Raw genomic sequence first — 23,746 nt, forward strand, 5'->3', positions numbered from 1 at the left:
ATTGCCAAAGTTATGTGGTCATTGTGAAGCTGTCTAGAGTGGCTCACCACTGTGAATGCCAACTTCAGGACAGACTGTCGCAAACCCCAAACTGGTTTATAACTAGATTTCAAGTGTTAACTCCTAAAGCACTGTAACAGCCTTACCATGGAGTCAGACAGTCTCCATGGGCACTTCATCTATCTTGCCAGCCAGGTGAGCCTGCCTTTGTGGTGGATGGTCCCTTACACCAAAAAAAAAAAAATCACAATATTCAGGTTATTCCCAGCTCCAAAGGACCGGTCACTTACCCCAGGTCAAGTGCACCCTATATCTCTTACCAAAGACAACACTTGTAGCCAGTCCTTTAATAAACTAACTAAAGATTTATTAACTAAGAAAAAGAAGGGAGTTATTTACAAGGTTAAAGCAGGTGAACATACACACACAAATGAGTTAATCTTAAATTCCAAAAGTTGATAGTAACTGCAATATATGCAATTTCTATATGTCCCTTAGGGACAACCCAAGCCGAGCAGCTTGGGGATCTCTTGCTTATGCTTAGAAAATTTTACCCTCTCCAAATTCTAAGCAGCAATGTGATAAAGTATCTTCTCAGGCAATTTTATTCTCTTCCCTCAGAGTTCAAGCAGATTGAACAAGCATGGCGTCCATCTCCTCTTCCTGGGCATGTGTGTGGGGGAATCAACAAAGTTTTTGTCCTTTGATTTTTCACAATGGCTCATTTGGTTTCAGTGGCTCTTCTTGTCTGCAGGACCAGAACTTTACATGTAATTAATGCCTCTTTCTTGTTTGGTGAGTTACTCAGTGACAGAAACTTACAATGCCAAACCCTCAATATAACTTTATACATGGGCTACAGATGTGATCAGTGAGATCAATGCATGCAGCATCCTAGAAACATTTCAAGTCTAAACACATTCTTATCAACTTAACATCTGTTTTAACAATGCTAGCACACAGGTTAGCCAGACTGGTTTCCAGTTCTCCTATTGTCAGCATTCAGTGAGGCCTAGGGGCCTTGGCATGAGCTAGCACCTGGTCTGCCAGCATCACAGTCATTACCATTACACCCACTAAAATCAAGTCCATACAGCACAGAAAGATGCAGTTAGATGCACGTTATCTTTTCATAAGACCCAGTATGGCCTTATGTGAGGAGTAAAACCTTATAGATTGAAAACCATAACAGGCATAAAGGAAAATCCTTCATATTGGCTAGGCCTGAGTGGGTTTTGCATTATTTTTCCCCATCTGCAGTGTTTTACTACAGTAATTGGAGAGTCCTGGGTTCTAAAAATAAGGGGCTTCAGGGGGAAAATGCCTCCTATGTCCACATTCTCTCCCTTTCCTTGCAGCGCCGGGGTATGAGAAGTACAGCTTTCCAGCCTGGAGACAGGGCTTTTTCAATACAGGAGATAATGATGGCAGATCTCAGGCAAAATCCTTCCATGCTAAGAAAGATACCTGGCCCTGCTCATCACTGGGTCACTTTTTAAGATGTGAAAAAACCCAGCAGCATGTTTGCTCACTGGTCAGAGCAGCTGTAAGCAGGTTACCTCTTTAAATGGGGGGAGAACAGAACTTCCTGGTGGAAAAAGGAGGCAGGTAGGAGACTCCCAGTGTGGACAATAATTCTCCCATCAAATGTGGGTGCTGGAGCCCTGTGAACTCCCTGTCAGAACCAGGCTGAGGGCACAGGAAACTGGAGCCAAGGCTCTGAGCCAGAGTCAGGAACCAGCCCTGGGAGTCACAGCTGGAATCAGGACCAGGAGCAGGGCTGAGGCAGGACCAGCACAAGGTCATGCTAGAACAATCACAGCTGCAAACGGAAGCACTGAGCAGCCAATCATCTGCTACAGCTGCCAAACTTGAAAGCAGGTCTGTGGCTCCCCTCAGCCATCAGGCAGGCTGGCCAATCCTACTGCAACTCAGCTGAGTTCTTTGATCTACCTGGAGGGCTAGCCCTCAAGCCCAGATAAAGGGCCCAATCCTGACATTCCTCAGCCAGGCACCACCACCTCCTGCTGCTTCCTCTCAGTGCAGTGTCCTGCCTGAGGAGCTCTGGTTTATCCCACCAGCCAGCAAAGAGGAGAGCCAGGCTCCTGATACTGTTAGCAGTGTGGGGCACTCTTCCTCTCATCACTGCTGGCTATCCATAACCAACCTGCTAGGCTGATGGCCAGTCACAGGTCTGTGTGAGCTCACAGTTGCATCTCCAGTTTGTGGGCTGCTGTCAGAGCTCAGGCCTGTGTGAAGTTGCTGACTCAGCTTACTGGATGGATATAAAGGGCTAGTGTGCTACTGGGCCACACTGCCCAGCCTGGGGAGACAGCACTGGAGTCCTCAGGCCCTTCCTACCAGGTCCCAAAGTAAGTGGGTCAGTCAGAGCTTCCCTCAGCCTCATTTGAGTGAGAAGGAAGCCACAAGACTGCTTCTCCGGCCTGGTCCACAGAGGAGCCCAGCAAGCCCAGTTTTCTTCAGAATGGTTCAAACAGAACCCAGGGAGAGCCAGAGGCGGCTCCAGGCACCAGCGTACCAAGCGCATGCTTGGGTCGGCAGGCGGAGGCGGGGGGAATGGCGTGCCGGTCACTGTGAGGGCGGCAGTCAGGAAGCATTCCGTGGCATTTCTGCGGGAGGTTCGCCGGTCCCACGGCTTCGGCGGTAATTCAGCGGTGGGCACAATGAAGGCGCGGGACCAATAGATCACCCGCAGAACCGCTGCCGAAGCCGCATGACCGACAGACCTCCCGCAGAAACGCCACCGAAGGCACCCTGACTGCTGTGCTTGGGGCAGCAAAAAACATAGAACCGCCCCTGGGGAGAGCGCAGTGTCTAATGCCCATCCTCCACCAACACAGCAGCCCTGGGGAGCAGCAGGGTAAGTGCCGTTGCTCCTCTTCAGCATCTCCGCTCTGCTCCCTCTTCCAGGAAACCTCTAACCCTGCTCCCTCCGCCCCCCACCCCCCCCCCGGAGAGGTTGTTTCTTCTCCAGTTGGGGCTTCTTCCTTCCCTTCCCCTCCAGGGCTTATGGCTTCTCTGTTCAGTAGCTCCCTCAACCACTGGCTAAATGAACCACAGCGGCTAGCGCTGCCCCTAGAGTGACCACCTTTGTTGGATGGAAATAAGGGGAAACCACATGAAAGGTAAGGGACAAAGCTTTGTTTTAAGGGGCATTTTAGGGAAATGCCATTTCCAGCACAGCAGGCATTTTTCTCACGTGTGTACATTTCTGCTGCTCTCAAGCATAGAGTGCAGTCACCCATAAGCTTCAATGTCACCCTAAGGGATGGGCCAGTAAAACATGGGACAGGTGGTCACCCTAATGACCCTCCATGCCTGACACTTGCTCAGTCATTACAGGGGAAGGACCCCATGTGATGGGATAGACTAGGTCTGCAGGCCCCCTGCTGGAGACCTTGTTGCCCTGCTAAACCCTGCCCCAGAAAAGGGCAGTAGAGAGGTCTAAGATCAGTTCTTCCCTAGAACTGGAGGAAAGTGTTTGAGGGCACAATAGGACCTTAGACAGAGCAGTGCTGGCAGAGGCCAAGGGGAACTTGAAAGCACCCCCAGGACAAGGCTCTGAGGTGAGGGCGAAGAATGTCCTGGAGCCCTGGGAAGTGGCCTAGCGAATTGGAGCCACAGTGTGGCTTATGTAAAGGGACACAGTACAGCTGCTATCTATAGGGTCCCTGGGCTGGGTCCCCCCAGTAGAGACACCCCAGTAGGGGAACTGAACTGTACTGGCCCCGCTGAATAGCTGGGGCAAGAAAGGCCCTGAGAAGGCAAAGGCATTGCCTCCGGGGAGGGAGCTCTGGGGCACTGCTCTGTACTGAAGCAGGGACAACTCAAGAGAGATGTGACAGAGGGCCCTGAGAGAGGCCCCTGTTGGGCTTGTGTCCCGGAAGGGGTTTGCCTTGTTTTTATTTCACATACAGACTGTGTGTGACTCAGCCAAAGGGCTGAGTCACCAAGGACCCACCACAGGGAGAGAGCAGGCACACACACTGAGACAGGGGGTGCTCATGAGAGGTGAGTGCATCTCATTACACCCCAGTAAGGGGATTTAACCTCTTCCTGGCTCAACCCAGGACAGAGGGCATTGGCTCAGCATCTCTGACTTACTGAGATGATGCCAAGGCACAGGCTGGATAGCTGGGGGGTGAATGAGCAGGGAGAACACACAGCAGCAGGCCCCAAGGTCTGGATAACAGGAGAAGCTCCCCGTACAAACTAAAATGGGGGCATAAGTAAAGGAGCCCAGCCCCGCCCTGAAAGGTGGGCTAGGAGCACTGTGTTTCCCCCAGGCACCCATCCCTTTCTGTGTCTCCAGCCACCCTTCTCTGTGTGCTCAGGGAAGGGAAGCTGGGTTTAATCCCATCTGTACTGGAGCCCAGCCAGTGCTCCTATAGCCAAGCCTTCATGAGGTGACTGACTCAGCATCTTTGGTTCGGGCAGGTCAGCGGGAAGTGGAACTCCTCGACTGTCTGGGGCCTGGCTATTAATGGCATGGGGGAAGTCACATTGCAGCCTCTTGGTTGAGGGGAGATGGCACAGTGTGGTGAATGTGGGGAGAAGGGAAGGGAGGTATGTGAGAGGTGTCCCTGCCCCTTAGCTGGCCCAGTGGGGGCTTCCTAACCCTGGGGGGTGGGGGGCGTGAACTCCTTTTAGCAGGGAAATGGCAGCCAGACCCCACAGGGATCTATGGGCTGCAGGAGGAAGTGATGTTTTATCCTCCTCCTACTCCACAGTATTGGCAGGCTGCCTTTTCTGCAACTGTTTATGGGTCCTTCAGTGACTCTCAACCCACTTCCTAGTGGAAAGCCAAATTAGGCACTATCCAGTGGTCCCAACCTATGCTCTTCATAGAGGAAGTGAGTCGAAAGGGACTGTGGGACCACAGACTGCCACTCCAAGGGGAGCTGGGCTTCTGGGCATAGAACAGAGAGCTGGGAAGGGACTAAAGGAATAACTGATAGCTGGTAATGGTAGTAGGTCCTTAACTTCTAGGCCAAGCAGCCCCTAGAGGCGAACGTGAGATACACTTAGCCAAGGCGTTATGAGTGCATTGCAGGCACCAATGCTGCTAACAACTGCATAGAGGGGTTCAGCCGGAGCTCGTCCCTCTCCGGGGCTGCAGGGAACCACACCACCTCGCTACGTCCATCTGGTTTTTTCGGGGAACTAGTCAAAACAATGGTTACTCACTCACGGTTCGCAGGTAGTAGAGAGTCCTACTCTCCGGTCTTTGTACAGGGACAAAGCAAACCATCTAGCAATAAGCCCAGGCTCTGGGTTAGGGCAGGTAGCAAAGAGTCTGTGGCTCAGGCCCACAGGCAGGGCTGAGGAAACAAGTAAGTTCAGGGAAGCCCAGGCCCTGGATCAGGGCGGGGCAATACAAAGTTTGGGGCTCAGGCCCTTAGGCAGGGACTGAGCAAACAGAGAAGCACTAGGCCAGGCCCTGGTTCCAGAGGGCCTGGGAGATGGGGAAATTGCCACCCACATATTGGGTGGCAGGGGGAACGCAGGTCCACCCACTCCAATGCGTTCCAGCCCGGGGCCCTAGCAGCAGCAGACAGCCTGCTGTGGTGTCAGTGGGGATCCTGGCTGCAACACACTGACATCGACTCTGGGTGTGCTGCAGCCAGACTAGGGTCGGCTGCCCCCAGACTACTTCCTACCTCCCCCTCCAGAGGTACCTGCGTCTGGACGATGTCTTCCAAGGAATCAAGCAGCATGGGCTCCTCAGGGTATTCAGCGAGTGGTATGCTTGGCAACTCCTCAGGGTAACTTGCCACAGGGAGGCTTAATAGCTTCTCTGGGGCCTGGTCGGCATCAGGCCTCAGCTGGTCTGGCCAGTCCTCAGGTCGGTCGCAAACTGCAGGAGTCTCCCAACCAGGAGCTAGGCTACAGGCATCTGACTTCTCCGGCAGCCAGGCCTCTAGTGAGCTTTGGGGTTGGGCTTTTGTACTTCCTGTCCTGCGCCTTGACCTCTGGGGGGCGGACGCAAGCTCCACTGGCTCTGCCCAATTTGGCATCCGGAGGGACTCGTCCCTCTCCAGGGCACCAGGGAACCACACCACCTTGCTACAAGCTGGTATTGCAAGGATCATGGAGAGGGGATTCTGGATGCCAGGATTCCTTTCCTCACAGATTTCTCCTCCCCTCAGTGGTCACTGGCTAGCAACCCTTGCCTGCCGTCACAGCAGTATAAGCACCATCATTTTCACTGCTGTTAAGAACATAAGAATGGTCATACTGGGTCAGACCAAAGGTCCATCTAGCCCAGTATCCTGTCTTCCAACAATGACCAATGCCAGGTGCCCCAGAGGGAATGAACAGGTAATCATCAAGTGATCCATTCTCTGCCACTCATTCCCAGCTTCTGGCAAACAGAGGCTAGTCACACCATCCCTGCCCATCCTGGCTAATAACCATTGATGGACCTTCACAACATCCTCTAGCAAAGAGTTCCACAGGTTGACCGTGTGTTGTGTGAAGAAATACTGCCTTTTGTTTGTTTTAAACCTGCTGCTTATTAATTTCATTTGGTGACCCCTAGTTCTTGCGTTATGAGAAGGAATAAATAACACTTCCTTATTTACTTTCTCCACACCAGTCATGATTTTATAGACCTCAATCATATCCCCCATTAGTCATCTCTCTTCCAAGCTGAAAAGTCCCAGTCTTTTTTAATCTCTCCTCATGTGGAAGCCGTTCCATACCCCTAATCATTTTTGTTGTCCTTTTCTGAACCTTTTCCAATTCTATTTTTTTTTTATTTTTTTTTTGAGATGGAGCGACCAGATCTGCATGCAGTATTCAGGATGTGGGTGTACCATGGATGTATATAGAGGCAATATGATATTTTCTGTCTCCTTATCTATCCCTTTCTTAATTATTCCCAGGATTCTGTTAGCTTTTTTGACTGCCGCTGCACATTGAGTGGATGTTTTCAGAGAACTATCCACAATGACTCCAAGATCTTTCTTGAGTGGTAACAGCTGACTTACAGCTCTCACACCTCCCTGCCATGTGGGCTCAGAATTAACCTGCTGAGAGTATAAACAAAAGATGCAGTTGATGCCAGTTGTGCTGGTGGCTTCGGGCCATGGAGATGGACTCAGACCCTTTTCGCATAGGCCATTGACCGGTTCAGTCTGTTGCAGGATGAAGATTTAGCTAGTTCCTATTTTGTGCTTCTGCAGAGCATCGAGCTAGTCAAATCTGCTGGACTTTAACTAACATGTGTTGGTCCTCTGCTTCCGTATAAACATCTGCTTAATAATCCCTTTTAGGAAGAGACCTTTAGTGCTTTGTTGGTGGGATCTGGGAAAGTAACTGATAACATCCTGCTTCCTAAATGCATGTGGTAAGAATTATTTATGCTTCAGTGAGACAAGGCTGCTTTTAAATTTGATTCCCAGAACGGCACCTACATTTGCACACTCTGCAAGGAGCTAAGTGAACAGAGGAGGAGTTTGCAAGGCAGAACTGATGTTAGATTAGAATCACTCACCCCTTAGGGGAGAGGTTTGTGTTGTGATGTGTCACTGACTGGAGTCTTGAACAGAGCTGACTGGCTGGTGTCATTTGATGAAAAATAATGATTTGTCAGAACTGAAACTTTCATGGAAACAGGTAAATTCTGACAAATTTCCTGACACAAAGAAAGGGTAACTTTTTTTTTTTTTGACTGTGTTGGAACATCTCCCTTTGACATTTTTTTAAGAAGTTTTGGGATTTTGGTTCAAAATGATTTTTTTATCTCAAAATGCAACTTAATTTATTCTAACGGTTAAAAAAGAAAAGATCAAAATCAAATGCAATGTTTCAAAATTATCTAAACAAAATATTTTGATTAACCCAAACCATTTCCCCCCTTTTTTCTCCCTAAACTTTTTTTTTTTTTCCAGTTTGTTGGCCTACAAAAGTTTTTGAGGTTTTGGCTTTGTCCCAGTTCGGGGTGGAAAAAATGTTCCAAATCTCAAATTTCTCACAGGATGTGAAAAATGATTCCTGGCTGGTTCTAGTCTTGACTGTGGCCTGTCAGCATGGGGCACCGAAAATCTTGCATCGATGCTGAGCTCCTTACTTGGGCAAAACTCCCACTGAAGTCAATGTAGTCCTTTGACTCCTGGGATTGGGAGTAAGGACTCCTGGATTTGTCTTCCATTTGCTCCCTAGCCCTAGGCATCAGTAACGCCACCCCCCAACCCGCACACATGTACAATAGGAATGATAACACACTAAGGGCTGGTCTACACTGGGGGGTGGTATCGATCTAAGATACGCAACTTCAGCTATGTGAATAGCGTAGCTGAAGTCGAAGTATCTTGGATCGATTTACCTCGGGTCCTCACGGCGCGGGATCAATGTCCGCGGCTCCCTGTGTCGACTCCGCTACCGCCGCTAACTCCAGTGGAGTTCCGGAGTCGACGGGAACGTGTTCAGGGATCGATATATCGCGTCTAGATGAGACGCAATATGTTGATCCCCGAAAAATCGATCGCTACCCGCTGATACGGCGGGTAGTCTGGACGTACCCTTAGTGTCACAGGCTGTGCTGAGAAGGAAGGAATGTTTTTAAAGTGCTTGGATGAAAGGAGCTAGGAAAGGGCAAAAGATAAGTGATCCCAGGGTGGGGTGTCACTGTGTGACGTGGGATCATTAGCACTGACCCCCCACTTGGTAAGGCAACTCCCATCTTTTCATGTGCTGTAATATATATACTGCTTACTGTATTTTCCACTCCGTGCATCTGATGAAGTGGGTTTTAGCTCACAAAAGCTTATGCCCAGATAAATCTGTTAATTTCTAAGGTGCACAAGGACTCCTCATTGTTTTTACTGTGTGCTATGACACACCAGTCCCTTTGTGATATCTATCTGGCATGCTGTCTGTATTGCAAGCTTGGAGGCAGGTGCTGTAGGCCTAGAAGATTAGGGTTGGAAGAGACCTCAGGAGGTCATCTAGTCCAAACCCGTGCTCAAAGCAGGACCAACCCCAACTAAATCATCCCAGCCACGAGCTTTGTCAAGCTGGGCCTTAAAAACCTCTAAGGATGGAGATTCCACCACCTCCCCAGGTAACCCATTTCAGTGTTTTACCACCCTCCTAGTGAAATAGTTTTTCCTAATATCCAACTTAGACGTCCCCCACCACTCCTTGTTGTGTCATCTGCCACCACTGAGAACAGCCTAGCTCCATCCTCTTTGGAACCCCTCTTCAGGTAGTTGAAGGCGGCTATCAACTCCCCCCTCACTCTTCTCTTCTGCAGACTAAATAACCCCAGTTCCCTCAGCCTCTCCTCATAAATCATGTGCCCCAGCTCCCTAATTATTTTCGTTGCCCTCCATTGGACTCTCTCCAATTTGTCCACATCCTTTCTGTAGTTGTGGGGGAGTGGGGAAACTGGATGTAATACTCTAGATGTGGCCTCAATCAATGTCTAATAGAGGGGAATAATCACTTCCCTTGATCTGCTGGCAGTGCTCCTACTAATGCAGCCCAATATGCTGTTAGCCTTCTTGGCAACAAGGGCACACTGCTGACTCATATCCAGCTTCTCATCCACTGTAATCCTCAGGTCCCTTTCTGCGGAACTACTGCTTATCCAGTCAGTCCCCAGCCTGTAATGGTACATGGGATTCTTCCATCCTAAGTGCAGGACTCTGCACTTGTCCTTGCTGAACCTCGTCAGATTTCTTTTGGCCCAAGCCAATTTGTCTAGGTCACTCTGGACCCTATCCCTACCCTCCAGTGTATCTACCTCTTCTCCCAGTTTAGTGTCATCCTCAAACTTGATGAGGGTGCAATCCATCATCCAGATCATAATGAAGATGTTGAACAAAACCGGCACCAGGACTGACCCCTGGGGCACTCCGCTTGATACCAGCTGCCAACTAGACATCGAGCCATTGATCACTACCCATTGTGCCTGACAATCTAGCCGACTTTCTATCCGCCTTATAGTCCATTCATCTAATCCATACTTTTTTAATGTGCTGGTAAGAATACTGTGGGAGACCATATCAAAAGCATGCCAAGCAATTGGCTCTGGAGGCTCCAGCACTTGGTGGAGTCCAACTAAAGACACTCATCTCCCCCAGAAATGTGTGCAAATATACAAATAAACATCAGCCTTAGATGTTACCCTAGAAAAGTGGTTCTCAGCCTGTTCACCATTGTGGGCCACATATGCAGCTCTCTGTGTTATGTGGTCCATATCCACACAATATGTACTACCTGTATGGCCCTGAGGATGTCACATGGGATGCAGCTGTGTGCTGATTGGGCTGCAAGTGGTCCATATGTTGAGAATCACTGCCCTAGAATTTCCAAAGTTTGTTGCTAATAGAGAGCCCAAAAGATGGATACAGGGCTGCCGCTTCAGGCTCCTTGGGCTAGTCGATCCTTTCTCCAGCATCTCAGCTGTGAGACAGCTGGATCCATCATCTGGGAATTCTTGATTCGTCTGTTCCCATCTCATGCCAGGATGTCTTCCCCATAGCTGAGATTCTTACATCTCCGGACTATTGCTGCTCGCTTCTCTCCCCTGTACTACTGCTTGGCTCTTCTGCCTCCAACATGTTGTTCTGGCAGTTCTGCCCCTCATTCTGTGGAGGACCCCTTTGATGTAGATCGCATCTGTAGTGGTCTACTTTTGCCACACATTCATTGTCTTGCACTGATATCCCACCAGCCCCTGCAATATTTGCAGCCCCTGAAGAGTCTGTGCATTGCTTTGACCTTGACTTCTCTAGTGTAACACTGTAGTTTAAAAAAAAAACCCAAAAAAAACAAAACAAAAAAAACCACTCTACCAAAACAAGGCATTCTACTGCACAGGATTCACCCCTGGGGAGAGGCTGAGAGGCCAAACAGCAGGTGAGTGGGGAAGGTGCTCAGATGAGTGATGATTGCGGGATAAGAACTCCTATAGAATAGTGTAGGGTGATCATGTACTTATCAACCTCACAGGGGCATGCTGGGAATGAATGAGTGTTTACAAAGTGCCTGTATAAAAGGATATATAGGAGTGCTAGGTACTGATGTCAGTGCCTCTCTTCACTGGGAGCTGTGATGCACCAGATGTAGTCACCTTGCCTTCCACCACAGCCCACTCTATTATTTGTATTGCCGTATCACCTCAAAGCTCCCATCATGAATGAAGACCCCGTTGCACTGGGCACTGTACAGAAATAGAACAGACAGTCCCTGCCCCCCAAAACTGAGGGTTTAACAGCAAAGACAGTATTTCTTTGGGCTATTTTTCTTCATCAGCTGTTGTGCAAGCACATTATTGTCTGCAAGCCATTGTTGTCTGGCTTAGGGAAGGTGATTGACATTGTATGAGCTAGGTGTAACCTTGTTATGGGTTGAGTTAAAACCCTATTAGGATTGATAGGTATGAACTCACATAACTGAAAGCATAAGCCCCCACCTAAGACAAAAGATGTCAACAGGCCAAGGGCTTTGGGTGGAGTATTGTTTGGGGTAGGTGGGAGGGGAAGAGAGATCACAAAAGACAAGACCAGTGGGAAAAGCAACAAACCCAAGCAGGGAGAGATAGCTTTTGGGTCTAGTGTTAGTGAAAGAAGCTTGGAAGCTGGAAGAAACTGCTCCTTCTGTTCTTGATTCCTTCTGCATTTGGAGACACAGGACTTTGTACATTCCTTATAAATTAACAAGACTTCATCAAAGAAAATGATGAAAATATGAAAATACAAAACTCCATCTACTTCTCCTTCCAGCTGGAATGTCCCCAGGGCTCCCAACTTTGACTAGCCACTCATAAAAAAGGGGCAACACTATTTTAAAATATGTGCACTTGGTATTTCTATAGCCTTCTTCACACAGGAACCTCCAAGCATTGCATAAACACTAGTGACATAAGCCTTGCAAAACTCTTCCCAGACATCAAGTATCAGAGGGGTAGCCGTGTTAGTCTGGTTCTGTAGAAGCAGCAAAGAATCCTGTGGCACCTTATAGACTAACAGATGTTTTGCAGCATGAGCTTTCGTGGGTGAATACCCACTTCTTCGGATGCAAGCAGTGGAAATTTCCAGGGGCAGGTGTGTATATATAAGCCAGCAAGAAGCAGGCTAGAGATAACGAGGTTAGATCAATCAGGGAGGATGGGGCCCTGTTCCAGCAGCTGAGGTGTGAAAACCAAGGGAGGAGAAACTGGTTCTGTAATTGGCAAGCCATTCACAGTCTTTGTTTAGTCCTAAACTGATGGTGTTAAATTTGCAAATGAATTGGAGCTCAGCAGTTTCTCTCTGGAGTCTGGTCCTAAAGTTTTTTTGCTGGAGGATGGCCACCTTAAAATCTGCTATTGTGTGGCCAGGGAGGTTGAAGTGTTCTCCTACAGGTTTTTGTATATTGCCATTCCTAATGTCTGATTTGTGTCCATTTATCCTTTTCCTTAGAGACTGTCCAGTTTGGCCGATGTACATAGCAGAGGGCATTGCTGGCATATGATGGCATATATTACATTGGTGGACGTGCAGGTGAATGAACCGGTGATGGTGTGGCTGATCTGGTTAGGTCCTGTGATGGTGTTGCTGGTGTAGATATGTGGGCAGAGTTGGCATCGAGGTTTGTTGCATGGGTTGGTTCCTGAGCTAGAGTTACTATGGTGCGGTGTGCAGTTGCTGGTGAGAATATGCTTCAGGTTGGCAGGTTGTCTGTGGGCGAGGACTGGCCTGCCACCCAAGGCCTGTGAAAGTGTGGGATCATTGTCCAGGATGGGTTGTAGATCCCTGATGATGCGGTGGAGGGGTTTGAGCTGGGGACTGTATGTGATGGCCAGTGGAGTCCTGTTGGTTTCTTTCTTGGGCTTGTCTTGCAGTAGGAGGCTTCTGGGTACACATCTGGCTCTGTTGATCTGTTTCCTTATTTCCTCATGTGGGTACTGTAGTCTTGAGAATGCTTGGTGGAGATTTTCTAAGTGTTGGTCTCTGTCTGCGGGGTTAGAGCAGATACGGTTGTACCTCAGTGCTTGGCTGTAGACAATGGATCTTGTGGTGTGCCCGGACAGGTAATTATAACTATCCTGCTATTACAAATGGAGAAACTCGGGCACCGAAGGTTAAGTGAGTTCCTGCAAAGGTCACACAATAGGCAAAAGGCTGAACTGTAAAGGGAACCTTGTGGCTGTCTCCTGCTGTAACCATTAGACAACACTCCTTTTCACTCTCAGGGTGTGTCTACATTGCAGTCCTGGGGTGTGATGTCAGCTCGTGAAGACATACCCCTCCTAGCTTTAATCTAACTAGCTCAAGTCCAGAGCAGTGAAGCTGTGGCAGCATGGGCTTCAGCATGGGCTGTCCAAGGCTGCCCAAAACCCTGGATACTATTTGTGGGGCTAGTCCATGCACTGCCACAGCTTCACTGTTCTGACACTCGAGATACCTATCTTAGGTGAGTGTACTTGAGCTGCAGTACAGAGGCTTGCGGTGACACTTAATTCATAGTTTCTTTTGTGGTACTAACGGCTGAACATGGAGCCGGCTAACTACTGAACAATCCACAGTGGGCCCATTAGGAAATCTTTCTCCAAAGATGGTGCTGGCAGGAAAGGATCAACTCCCCTCTTCCCTCCCCCGCACCCTGCCAACCTGACAGCTGGCTCTGAACATGAACTCCCTCGTCAGTACTGCAGAGGCCTTGGTATTCATGATCTTGCAATAACCAAGGACAAAGCTGATGGAAGCTGGGCCCTGACCCATGGTATGTTGAATTCACTCATGATCAGCACCAAAAAAAAGAAAAGATGCAAAAATATTCTCAGTTATTGATTTTTTTTCTTGTTTAAAAAAAACAATAATGTATCAAACCTCTGTCATCTGAAGGTGAACCCAGTAGAACTTGCTGTCTATTGGAATGGATTATCATAAATAATCCATTGTGACATAACCCAGTAGCTAGTGTCCTCCTTCCTGTAGTTGCTTAACAAATAGTATTTGCTTGCTTTTAGTTGTTTGATACCTGGCAGGAGCTTGCAGCACTGCCACCTGCTCTGGAGGGAATAGGGGATTACTTCATCACACTCAGCCAAGGGTATCTGCATGGGTTAAAGATGGCTAGACTGAATGGCGTTTGTTCAAAATAGGGCCAGCAGCAGCAGCTTTTGCAAAACCGGATTAGCAGTTTCCCTGCGGGAGGGAGAAGAAGTCAGTTCCCGGTGAAAGGAGGGGGTCAGAATGGAGGGCAGACAGATCCCGAGGGCTGGATTATTATTCTGGGGTACTGGGGTAGCTCCTGAGAGCCCCAGTTGTGGAGCAGCGTGCATGGTGTTAGGTATTGTACAACTACTAACCAAAAAGATGCTCCCTGCCCCAAAGAGCTTGTTATCTAGAACAAGAGCCAACAGATGAACAGAGACAGAGGGGGGAGTGCAAGGGAACAGTGGACAAGGGATGGGATTCTGCTCCGATTCTGATCGGTCCCAGAGAAGCTGTCTGTTTCTGCTAAATGATCAGTGTCAAAATGGCTAATATTGCCTTAAATTGTCATAATTAGGTTTGAGTTAAACCCGTTACCATGAATGGGGAAGTTCACACCTCTTCAAGCTATTGCCTGGCTGAGCTGAAACACGCAACCTGTATATTTCTAGTGGCAGCATCAGTTGAGGAAGGATGGTCTAGTGGTTAGAGCACTAGCCTGGGACTCAGGGAAACCTGGGTTCAGTTTCTTGTGCTGTCCCAGACTTTCTGTGTAATCTTGAACAGTCACTTAGCCTCTCAGTGCCTCAGCTCCCCATCTGTACATAGTAATAGCCCCTCCCTACCGAAGGGTTTGTCTTCACAGCGGAGTGAACCCCTAACTCTCCTTCCTGTCCACACACAAAACCCTCTGATCTGAGTATAGGGGTGGGGGGAGCTTTTGGCATCATTGAGGCTATTGGCTAAAGCTCAGGTGCTGCTTTCGCTCCGGCTGGTAACCCACAAACTTTGCAGTGGTGATGCAGGCTATATCATTCAGTGCTGGTAGTCCTCCAGTGCTTTCCCACAATTCTCCCTGGTGCTCACAGTGGCAGACAAGTTCTCCCACACATCACTGGGAAAGAATCAGAGTGGCTCAGCTCACGGCAGGGCTAAGATCCTTGGGATGTGTCCCCAGATGTCCTAGCGCCACACACAGGGCAGTGAGGATGCAGTTACTCGGACTTTGCAGAGTGGCTGCTTGCCCCCAGGTGCTGATCACCCCAAGTTAACTCTGCAAAATAAAAGTCTGGGGGATTTCAAAGGAACCTAAATGAGGTGCCAAAATCTCATTGAAATTCAAGGGGAACTGGGTACACAACTTGCTTAGGTGCCTTTGAAAATCCCATCCCAAACTCTTATTTATAAGACTTGACTGGAGCCACTGCAGCTTTAGCCCCCTGTAACTGAGAGGTGAATCAGGCTCTGTAAATTTCTTTCATTTACTGGGGAAGTAAACAGTGGGGCCCCCAGAGTACATGTGAGATGGTAACAGAGAAACTAACATGCTGCTTCAGTAGTGACTCAGCAAATTCTTCCCTTGCTCTGGCATTCCAGGTGCCGTGAATTCCTGAACTTGATTTAAGGAGCCTCCGGATAAACATTCATTCTGTCCTGACTGTTCCATCCTGCTAGAGAGAGTAGAGCACATCACTTGAGCAGGTGGGCTTTAGTTTCCATCTCTATCACATTGGCTGTAGAGCGAAGGTCCTCCAGGAAAGAGCATCTGCTGGATGATTTTACTTCTTGTTGGGTCTGGATTCTCAGTGGCAATTAGGGTAATACATTTGAAGGGCTTGTACCTAATATGCAGCTAAGATGGAAGCCCCTCTCTGCATTCTGACTTGTGCTAAAGGTGGAGTTTTGCATCCCTGGGAACCAATGTGCCTGATTTCCCCCACTGGCTTGTACCTTGTGCACTCTTACTTATATCTGTGCTAAATGACACACTGTCAAACCAGCATTTGCACATCTGTTTCCCCCTCTTTAACTGCCTTCAGTAGCATTTGTATAATATCACTATCCAGGCATCTGTGTGTCTATTTCAGATCCTTTCTCTCTTTCATTAAACTGGAAGCATTCTCTGTTTTCATTAGTGGCTTTCCTCACATTCTTACAGGCTGCCTCTTGTGTTCCATTCCTCTGGGCAAAGAGCAAACAGGTCCTTTAGATCCTTTTGTTTTTGGTGAAGAAGACACAAAACAAGGTAGAAAGGGTAAAATTTCTAGGAGAGAGCACAGTGTGTGTCTTCCTGGATCTGTAACAATCTGTGCTGAGTGAAAAATTGCTACCAATCTCTACAAACTACACTCAGTTATGTAACTAGTCTGACTAGTTGAATAACTTTTGTATACCTCAATGATCTTTGCTCACTACAGACTGGGTCCATATTTAAACACGTGACCCTGATGTACCCTATTTCCATTCACTTCAAGCATCCAGGCCCCTCTTAGTAATTTCTTTGTGTTTATGTGTTTGTGGTCTTCCGAAATGGTAAATTCTCTTAAATTTGGGGAAGTGTATCTGGGCTTCCACACTGAGTGGAGATGAAAACAGATGTTCACAACATCTCAGCGATCAAATCCTAAAACAAATACAGATGTGTAGATTGGAATTTCCAGCCTCCTGAAATCTAATCTGAAGGAAATGCAATAGTTTATATAAAGGTTTAAGAGTTTTCTATAATGTTCCTGGCTTATATTTTGTGTGAAATCTTTTCTTTAAGTCTTTCAAAGGTAGGCTACAACCAAACAGTTGAAAATATTGCTTGTTCATTGAATCATCTCCCCTTATGGCTCTCAGCTTAAACAAAGACCACCTTACAAATAATGCACTAAACCAAATACTCCAGTAATACTAGTCCAGAGTGCCTGTATTGAAGGCCAGGAGATCTTAATGAAAATCAATTGTAATGCGTTTATTGATTCAAGCTAACTGCCTATGAAATTGCAGAAGATGACACTTTCAATTGATATCGCATAGCATTGATTTGATTGATTCCCATGTCTCCAATTTAAATAGGTTCCCATCAATTGCATAGAACCTATATGGGAGCAGGTGAGTGCTCTAACTGTGATCAACAAAGCCAGGGAGCTGGGGCCTTCTAGTGAAGGGGCTACATCATGCCAGTTGTGGAGGGTGTGTGTGTGTGGTATGCACACCTGGCCACTGCAGTGGGTATGAGGCCCAATCAGGTGTGTTGGAATGGGGGCGGGGGTCCAGGGACTATGGCCCCATCACTTTTTACTGGCTGTAAAGACAAGCAATGTGGGGGAAGGGCAGAGAGGAGTGAGGTCTCGGCTAGGGTGACCAGACAGCAAATGTGAAAAATCAGGACGGGGGTGGGAGGTAATAGGACCCTATATAAGAAAAAGACCCAAAAATCGGGACTGTCCCTATAAAATCGGGACATCTGGTCACCCTACTCTCAGTCTCACTGGCTCCTCTCTGAGGGCCTAGACGCAAAAGCCTCCATATGCCAGTGCCACCTCCAGCCCCGGGAGCCTTGTCAGGCTTTGTAGCTTTAAGGTCCCTCCTTCAGTGCTGTCACTGAGCTAACATGCTGAATAGCTGGGTCAGCTCTGGTACGGCTATGGGGCACATCTGCTTGGGTCCATGGCCCATTGCAGGCTCTGCAGATCACACAGTCGCTGTGACTGCAGCTTGCTGCAGAGAGCATTGGATTTGCATTTCAGCAACCTCTGCATCTTGCAATTAAATTCTGATCTGTTTCCTGGAGAAGCTTAACTTCTCTCTCCCACTTATTGCTCAGATTTTTTTTGCACGTGGCCAGTTTAATTACATCGTTAATGAAAATGTGAAGAGCACAACCTAATTAATTGGGGCTGCTTAAGGAACTTACTGTATTTAGAACTCCAGAGCATGTTGAAGTATTTGCTGAGTCAGCCTGAGGACACAGTCTCACTACTTCAGTTACCTTCTGTCTTATGCTCTGGTCGTGACTCCTCTAGACAGGCAAACACAACACCATTAAGAACGCTATTGGATTGATTGACGACATATTGGATTGATCATCCAGTCAGAGATTTGGCAAACACAACACCATTAAGAACGCTATTGGATTGATTGACGACATATTGGATTGATCATCCAGTCAGAGATTTTAAATACTGCTGCTCCAAAGAAAGGTGACAACTCCCCCATATCAATTATGCAGTGATGTCCATGCAGGAAAGTTTTCCTTGCTAACATATATGGCAATCACTTTATTCTCTAAAGCGTGAGATGTTATTCCCACTACTTTAGGTGTGGAGCCCCAATACGTTGTTAGCGCATTTTAAAATTCTCACCCAAACAGATTTGCTAACTTACAGATGAGGCTGCTAACCACATGAACCATTACACACATTGCTAGTTCCCCCTCAAACATCAGACACCGAGGGGCAGACAAGTTTAAAATTCCCCTTTTGTAGACAGAACTAGGTTGACAGAAGCATTCTTCCATCAACCTAGCTACTATTGTTCAGGAAGGTGGCGCTTCTATACTTCTACACCTCTTCTGTCCCTGGAGGTGCATCTACATTACAGGCTTATGCCAGCATAGGTACAGCACCATAGCTATGCCTGTAGAGTCCCTATAGTGTAGATAGGGTTTAAGGAAATTGAAAACAAAGGTAATATGAACAGTTGACACCTACATCCAAGTCACATGCATATGATGGTTAACAGAACAGTCCTCCCAAGTGCCCAAACACCCTTAACTCTGCCCTGCAGCAAGTCAGTTATTGAACTAATAACAAAAGAGGAGGGTGAAAAAGGGAAGATCAGAGCACTCAGCACAAAATTGAGATGCTGAGAACAAAATTAATCAAGTAGCCAAAGGACATGAGGAGAAAAAATTATTGAATTGCCTCTACACCAATGCTAGGAGCCTGCATAACAAACATGAGAAATTTGAATTGCTCATTTATGAGCTTAAATTTGATCCAGTTGGTATTACTGAAACCTGGTAGGATGATTCCCATGACTGGAATGTTAAAGTTAATGGTTAAAAACCTATTTAGGAAGGATCAAGTGGGCGAAGGGGAAGTTCTAGAAGACTGGCACAATACCAACTTTGTTCTAATATTTAAAAAGAGTTAAAGCCCTATTAGTCTGACATCAATCCTGGGCAAGATAATGGAGTGGCTGATATGGGACTCAATTAATAAAGAGTTCAAGGAGGATAATATAATTAATGCCAACTAATCAACGTGGGTCTATGGATGAGATTACAGGGTTGGTTGATAAAGAGACTTGCGTAAGGCATTTGATTTGGTACAGCATGATATTTTGATTAAAAAAACTAGAACAATATAAAAGTAACATGGCATACTTTAAAAGCTGACCTATTGCTAGGTCTCAACATGTGATTGTAAATGGGGAATCCTCGTGGAACGAGTGTGTTTCTAGTGGGGTCCTGCAGGGATCGGTTCTTGACATTACACTATTTAACATTTTTATTTATGAATTGGAAGAAAAGATAAAATCATCACTGATAAAGTTTAAAGATGACACAAAAATGGGGGGAGTGGTAAAAAGGATGGGTCACTGATAGAGAGCGATTGGCATTGCTTGGTAAGCTGGGCTCAAGCAAACAATATGCATTTTATTATGGCTAAATGTATACATCTAGGCACAAAGAATGTCAGCCATATTTACACAATGCGGGATTCTATCCTGGGAAACAGGGACGCATGAGTCATGGTGGATGATCAGCTGAACATGAGCTCCCAGTGTGATGATGTGGCCAAAAGAGCTAATGCGCTCCTGGGACATAAACAGTGGAATCTCAAGTAGGAGGAGAGCGGTTATTTTACCTCTGAATTTGGCAATGGTGTGACTGCTGCAGGAATGCTGTGTGCAGTTCTGGTATCGATAAATTGGAGAGAGGTCAGAGAAGAGCTACGAGAATGATTAAAGGACTAGAAAACTTTGCCTAATAGTGATAGACTCAAAGAGCTCAATCTATTTAGCTTAACAAAGAGAAGGTGAAGGGGTGACTTGATCCCAGTCTATATGTATCTTCATGGGGAACAAATATTTAATAATAGGCTCTTCAATCTAGCAGAGAAAGGTGTAACATGACTCAATGGCTGGAAGTTCGAGCTAGACAAATTCAGACTGAAAATAAGGTGTACATTTATAACAGTGTGAGTAACTAACCAGTGGAACAACTTACCAAATGTTGTGGTTCTCCATCATTGATAATTTTAAAATCAAGATTGGATGTTTTTGTAAAAGCTCTGTTCTAGGAATTTTGGGAGAAGTTCTCTGGCCTGTGTTAAACAGGAGATCAGACTGGATGATCACACTGGTTCCTTCTGGCCTTGGAATCTATGAAACACATTGGAGGCAACTCATGGTCCAGTGAAAGTCCCCTTGATGCTTTCATAGCTGGCACAAAGAGGACGAAAAGCAGATGTTCGAAGAAGCTTCTGGGTGTTTAGCGCTTCTGAAAACCAGGTCATTTATTTGGGTACCTAAATATAGATTTAGGAGATTTTTAGGCTAATTGTTCTAGGCTTATTGTTTAGGTTAATTGTCCCAGGAAGTACAAAACCTTGGCCTCTTGCTGTTTTAGAAAGCAGCTTTTAATTCTGGGGTGGGAGTGGGGTCTAAGATCAAACAGTTCCCCTGGAGTTTTAAACTGCAAATGTCAGTTTTGTCCTTGACAAAATGTGTGTCCCTGGTAAAGCCAAAGGGTTTAGTTCAACCAGCTGAATTCTTCAGAGACCTTTTGCAAAGTCAACATAATTCAGTGTGAACTAACTCTTGCCGATCGTACACATGTGCAGAGTGATCTGGTGCATCCATTTCAGAAACATTAAGAAAAAAAAAAAGGGAAAAATTTAGTATTTCTTTTGTAACTTATCTTTTGTAAATATCCAGCAGAGGGAGCTAGAGGGCACGATGATGACCAGCAGGGCATGGTAAGAGGATGGGGTAGAATGGATACAGGGGAACTAGTGGTGGTTAAGGATTCCTCGAAAGGTTACGTTACACGTTCACCTCCCATCCTTTATGAAGCCCAGAAATGAATATAAATCTGGTGAGATGGACAGCCCATCCTCCTCCAGCTACGTCTGAGGCTGGGATTTTGTGGCTATTTGAAGTGGATTCTGTCTGAAAGGAGCTTTTATCCTTTCTGGATATGTGAAAAGAATAAAAATCAGTGAGGATAGTGGAGCTCACCTTGCAAATCGTTGTGGAAACAATCTCCCATGGTGTTTTCCTGGAAGGCTTTTGCTATGTACTAGACACTTCAAGGGATAATGAGACCACAGGGTCTTCCCCTTGCAAAACTGGGGACTGAGCAGAATGCAAAATGGCCACCTGCTGGGCCACTGTACATGAGATGGGCAGGTTCCTGAGCTAGTGGAAAAGCTTCCCATTGCTACATGAGTGGGGGATGCTGTCAATCACAGAGCTTTCCCGTAAATGATAATGAGGAAACCCCTCAGTTAATGACCCTGTAGGACAGAGACCCAACAGCAGTTCTGCCATGAAAGCCTGCTAAAAGTGCTGTTGTTCTATACTTCCAATAATAAGCTACAGGCAGTGGGCCGGCTACTGGGTGGAGGCAGTGACTGGCTTTACCACGGAGAACAACATGTTCATTAACAGTGCATTACACCAAGGAACTACAAGAAAAATATAGAGAAGTCCAGGACCTGCTGGGGTGAAGTTCAGAGCCCTTCCTGCCCAATCGCCCGCTAGCCACACAGAAGAAGGTGCTGTGCAGCTTGCAGGACCATGTACAAAGTGGCCAACAAAATTTTGGCCACCTCCATTTCCTCTTTTCTCTGGAGGTGGCATCCAGCCAGTCCCACACCATGTGGCATCATGGTAGAGGCAGCAGCAAGCAGCCCAGAGAGCCACATGTGGTTACAGCAGAGGCAGATGCTCTACTATGAACAATTGAGACATGGCAAGAGTAGCCAGCATTGATTCTGTATCACTTAAGCATTGATACAGTCTCAATGCTAAGTGCCTCCCCACTCCAGAGTGACCGTGATCTTCTGAGATCCAGTGCGGTACATCAGTCAAATAAGGCAGAGGGGACGTCAGAAGTCACCTCATGGCATCTTTGCTCTGTTCTCACAGCCCAGGACACAGTCTGTGGCTGATTAACTGCCACGTTCAGTAGCCAGTAAGATCACACACAGATTTCTCTGCTGAAATTGCCTCTAGTGGTTTCCTGTCAGAGCACCTATGCATCTGGGAACGTGAAGAAACGCACAGCTGTCTATCAGAACGCTTCCTCTCCCGACTGGCCGGCCACCATCTTGTGTGCACCCAGGCCACCTCTGGAAATTTGTGTGACAGCACAGCTCGCCCTCTAGAGGACAAGACTGGTTGGGTACATGGTAACTGAATAGGAAACACCTAAAACTGCATAGCCTCTGGTATTTGTAGTCTTGTAGCTGTGTCAGTCCCAGGATATCAGAGAGACTAGGAGGGTGAGGTAGTATCTTTTATCGTATCAGCTTCTGTTAGTGTGAGAGACAAGCTTTTGAGCCACCGTGGGCGGTGCATGACTTTTGCCTTTGAGGTTGCTGGATGCGAGCACCAGAAGCTCCCTAGAATTGGGGGACCACACCTCCTGCTCCGCTCTGAGGCCTGCCCTTGCTCGGCCTCTTTCCCTGGAGGCCCCACCCATGCTCCCCCCTTGGTGCCACTGCCGACACCTACCCCCATTTAGCCTTCTCCTCTGAGGCTCCGCCCCCTCCTGCAAGGCACCCCCCACTCACCACTTGTGTCTCTTCGCTAGAGTCCTGAGCAGATACAAAATTTATATCCGGAGAGCTGCAGGGCTCTACTGGGAACCACAGCAGCAAAAGCAGCAGCATGTCGGGCCAATGGTCCCAGAAGCCGGCACCTTGTGCCAGCAGCTCCTCGGCCTTGGCTGTACTGCCACCAGCCCTGCCCACTGGGACAGGCACCAGCCTCCCTGGAAGCTGTCTCTGGTCACGCTAGTGTGTGCAAGCAGCTCGCACGCTCCCAGATAGGAGTCCCTTCCACACAGTGGTCTGGGTCTCCTGTCCAGGAGTGTGCGAGCCACTTGCACACAATAGCGTGACCAGGATAGTTGCTGGTGAGCCTAATGCATGCCTCAGTGGGCAGGGCTGGGGGTGGTACAGCCACGCTGGAGGGGGTGGTACAGCAACACTGGAGGAGCTGCCAGCGTGGGGCGCTGGCTCCTGGGAGCAGCGGCCAAATATGCTGCTTTTGCTGCTGCGGTTCCTGGTAGAGCATGGCAGCGCTGCAGATATCTGCATCCGCGGATATACATTTTGTATCTGCACAGGACTCTACTCTTCGCCCCCTTCCCAGAGGCCCTTACCATGCCCACCGGGGTGGAGAGATGCAAGCGGCAGGTGGGGGAGGCCTTGGGGGTAGGGGAGGAGTGGGGACAGGAAGAGGGCCACAGGGCGGAGCATGGTCGGGACCATGGCCCCAGCGCTCTTTCGGCAGCAGCATGTCAAAGGTGGCGGGACAGTCTGTGGAGGTGTGCTGCATCCTGTTTGGTATACCTGCCACCCCTGCAAGCCACACAGAGTTCTTCATGTAAGCTCAAAAGCTTGCCTCTCTCACCAACAGAAGAAGTGGGCCTGATAAAAGATATTACCTCACCCCCCTGGCTGCTGGCAGATTGGAATAGGTTATATACACTGTATGCAGTCTCAATACTCCATTCAGAAAAAGGCTGCTGCTGAAAAACACAACTGGCTTCTATAGCTGGAAGAGCACCT

The 23,746-nt window shown here is 47.7% G+C and overlaps 1 protein-coding gene across 6 annotated transcripts in view; it reads left to right on the top strand.

Annotated features, from left to right (window-relative positions):
* The first annotated feature begins 2,182 nt into the window (after window positions 1-2,182).
* The window catches only part of ARHGAP22 (Rho GTPase activating protein 22), a 256,899-nt gene continuing 235,335 nt past the window's right edge, over window positions 2,183-23,746 (top strand). For 2 of the 6 annotated variants that reach the window (XM_039482018.1, XM_039482022.1), the window contains exon 1: window positions 2,184-2,372. The gene's annotated coding sequence lies outside the window, so the exon portion shown is untranslated. Of the gene's footprint in view, window positions 2,373-3,130; window positions 3,147-15,548; window positions 15,654-23,746 lie in introns of those variants that run through there. The other 4 variants (XM_039482020.1, XM_039482019.1, XM_039482021.1 and 1 more) reach the window with 4 other exon arrangements.

This window comes from Mauremys reevesii, linkage group 7 (genome assembly GCF_016161935.1).
Source record: "Mauremys reevesii isolate NIE-2019 linkage group 7, ASM1616193v1, whole genome shotgun sequence".
Classification (NCBI taxonomy): Eukaryota; Metazoa; Chordata; order Testudines; family Geoemydidae; genus Mauremys; species Mauremys reevesii.